Here is a 3,764-nt window from a genome sequence, read left to right as displayed (position 1 = left end):
TGTGTGTGTGTGGTGTGTGTGTGTGTAATATATATCTATATATATATATATATTTGTGTGTGTGTGTGTGTGTGTGTGTGTGTGTATATATATATATATATATATATATACAAACACACACATATATATAACATACATATATATGTGTGTGTTTGTATATATATATATAACATACATATATATGTATGTACATAAACATATATATGTATCTATTTATATACATACATATATATGTATGTTATATATATGTTTATATATATATATATGTGTGTGTGTATGTATATATATACATATATATGTATATATGTGTATGTATATATATACATATATATGTATATATGTATATGTATATATATATATATATACATATATATGTATCTATATATATATATACATATACATATATGTATATGTATATATATATATATAAATCATATCCCCCCTTCCCCCACTCTCTCTCTCTCTCTCTCTCTCTCTCTCTCTCTCATAATTAAGGTAGCTCTACCTCTATTTCTCATTTCATGTTATGGCCAATCACTACCATATTTGTGTGGCCATTGCCAATGCTTGCATGGCCATAAACGTCATTCTTCAAGAGTGGATACTCTCCATGCAAGCAATCAAGGAAGGATTCGAGATGCTACTTAGGGGGGGGTCTCTTTGTAGAGTTCAAGGAGGTTCTTGACCACGAGGGCGACGACAACATTGATGACTTCGCAATCGTCTCACAACTCATAGTGGCGGCAGCCCAATTTAGAAGAAAGCACAATCTCAAGGATTGTGCTCTTGGCGTATGGTATGTCAAGCCTCGAAGTACAGACACCTTTTTCCTTTACTCTAGAGGAGATGGTGTTCATTTTCAAGGAGATTTGCGTCTTCCGCAAGGTGCTTCAACTTTATGTGCAATCTGGTGTGCGGGATGACTAGCACAAAATGTAGTTCCGTACCAAATTCAGAGAGCCATTCCCACAAGAGTATTATCAGTGGAGAAGAAGGTGGCCATGTCCTTGCATCGCCTAGGAGTTGGAGGACTTGTTCACGCCATTGCATCTAAATATGGTGTTGGAAAGTCCACTCTTAAGTCCACCTTTGCTAGGGTCTTCCGACAATTCATAATTGCTATGTTGAAGCATCAACATAGGTTTATTTCTTGGCCTCAAAATGAACAAGAAATGAGAGCAGGGGTTTGAGAGAGGAAGCAAGGGTTTCCAAATTGTTGTGGTGCGATTGATGTTACACACATCTATATACACCTTCCATATGGGGAGTCCTAGACTTGTTGGTTTGATCGTTACCACAACTACTCTATTTGCTTGCAGGGTATTGTAGATTCTACCTTGAAGTTTCGAGACATCATGGTTGGGATGCTAGGGACCTGCAACGATATCAGAGTGCTTCGCAACTCTTCTTTCCATCGAAAGGTGCAAAACGGCCCCCACAAATCATGTTAGAGCACACGATCCACCTAGAGGTCTAGGGAATGTCACAACTAGAAATGCTTTGTTGGACTACATGCAAGCAGGGCTAATGTAACACATATTAGTGAATTTAAGTTCAGTGTTCTCCATTGTCCTCTAGTGCTCTACATCTTTGTCTCTCTCATTTGTTATTCATGCTTCCATTCCAAGTGTTTACATCCAAGCTTATGAAGTCAAATAGCTTGAGCAGCACATTACCAACACAAGTGCTGACACCACATGCCTTGACTCTATGTATCTCTCCAAAAATATATCAATGAATATTGCAAGGTATGACAAACTACAAACTTTGTGCTTCTAACTATATTTTCCTTCCTTCCTCCCCTCCCTCTCTCTCCCCCTAAATTTATACACATGACTTTTTGAGATCCACAATCTATGGGGACCTTTCCTAAAGTGGTTGACCCTTTGGATTTATCATTCTTCATGAATGCATGATCTCCAATCGTAATTTTTTGACTCTTTTCCCACCCACTTAAATCGTATCACTATCTTAATATATTTGGGCTTATAAAAGGAGATATATTTGCATAAGATATAAAGTATTCTTTAGATGTTGTAAGCTTGATATAAACTTAAAAATTCATGTTATCACATCACCTATATAAATTCTAACCTACTTAGTTTATGCTGAAGCATAAACTATACATAAATTCTAACCTACTTAGATTATGTCGAAGCATAAACTACTAGTTTATGTTGAAGCATAAACTATTGATTGAACAATTAAAATTAGAAGATAATCTAGTGGCTTTTTATGCTATTAACAACATGGTGCCAAGGTGGCATATTTTTCTAAGGACTATTCCTCAAGGTGGCATATTTATCTAAGGACTATGCCACCTAGCCCAAATTTTGGCTAGGTGGCATAGTTCAAGTAATTTTTTAGGACCTCACAATGCCATATTTCTACAAAAAAATAAAGCTCACTACCTCTTTGGGCAAAGCAAGTCAATTGTAATCCAAGATGCCTTGGTGTTAAGCTTGTCAAAGGATCCCCTTTCATGGTCTTAAGATCATATAAAATCTAAGTTTGTTCTCTCTGCAGTTTTTTTTAACAAATATTAAAGACATTCTATCTTGTTGTGAGACTTTTATCATGGCACATTCACATGCTTTTTTAATTTTATTAGCCCTTGAAAGTGTGAATATTGTGAAGTGAAAATGAAAATTTTGGAAGCATATGAATAATGTGCATGTTGAAGCTTCCAATGGAGTTACAATAAAGGCGCTAGAATTTTTTAATGTAGTTTGAGGCCCTTAATGACACCATCTCAAGAAAATGAATTGCATAAAATGTAATGCTATGTTGCAACTTGTCATCTAGGTAGCAAACTTCAATGTGACTAGGATAACATCAAACCAACTAAGACAAACTAGGTACAAAATGTACCCACCGAATGGCAAATAGCTTCTATGAGCCTAGTCCTTACCATGATTTATACACACACACACACACACACATAATGAGAGAGAGAGAGAGAAGACCTAAAAAAGACCTTCATTCATAAATGGAAGTGGCATTACAAAGACCATACAAAACTTGGAAACAAGGTGTTCTCTCGATAATTTCAGTGCTAGAGAGGCCCGACAAAAAAGATAGACATGACATGATAATAGTACGGAGTAGAGAGATCTCTAGCTCTTTGCATTGTTAAGGCTCAGGCTCATGGCACCTATGGAGTCCGCAATGCATGATAGCGCACCACATATGGCTTGCATGTTTTCATGTTGGATGTCCATCGTGGTGGCGCGCTCCAAGGCCTCAAGACGAGTGCGCTCCCCCTCTCTACATTCCTTGCTCGCCTCACCAAGGTGAAAGCACGAAGCACGAGAAGTCTCACACTCTTGGAAGAGTGACAATAGGTTCTTTGAAGTCTCCACCAAGTCTTTTAATTGCTTGCAATATGGTGTGCCTTCTTCCTTGGAATGCTTGCTCCCAATGGCTCCTCTTGATCACCGTCGTTCGCACTACTAGCATTGTCGGCTTGTGCAGGTGTGTGCTCATTCATGGTCTCACGACAGCATTACCAACTCCATTGGCACCTCTTGATCACCATCGTTCGCACTACTAGCATTGTCAGCTTGTGCAGGTGTGTGCTCATTCATGGTCTCACGACAGCATTACCAACTCCATTGGCACCTGCATTTTTGCCTAGAAGAGAGGGTAACTCATTGCATTAGAGTCTCTCTCTCTCTCTCTCTCTCTCTCTCTCTCTCTCTCTCTCTCTCTCTCTCTCTCTCTCTCTCTCTCTCTCTCTCTCTCTCTCTCTCTCTCTCTCTCTC

Source organism: Cibotium barometz, chromosome 37, assembly GCF_041138505.1.
Source record: "Cibotium barometz isolate CiBa-2024 chromosome 37, ASM4113850v1, whole genome shotgun sequence".
NCBI classification, from domain to species: domain Eukaryota; kingdom Viridiplantae; phylum Streptophyta; class Polypodiopsida; order Cyatheales; family Cibotiaceae; genus Cibotium; species Cibotium barometz.
This window is presented reverse-complemented; position numbering follows the sequence as displayed.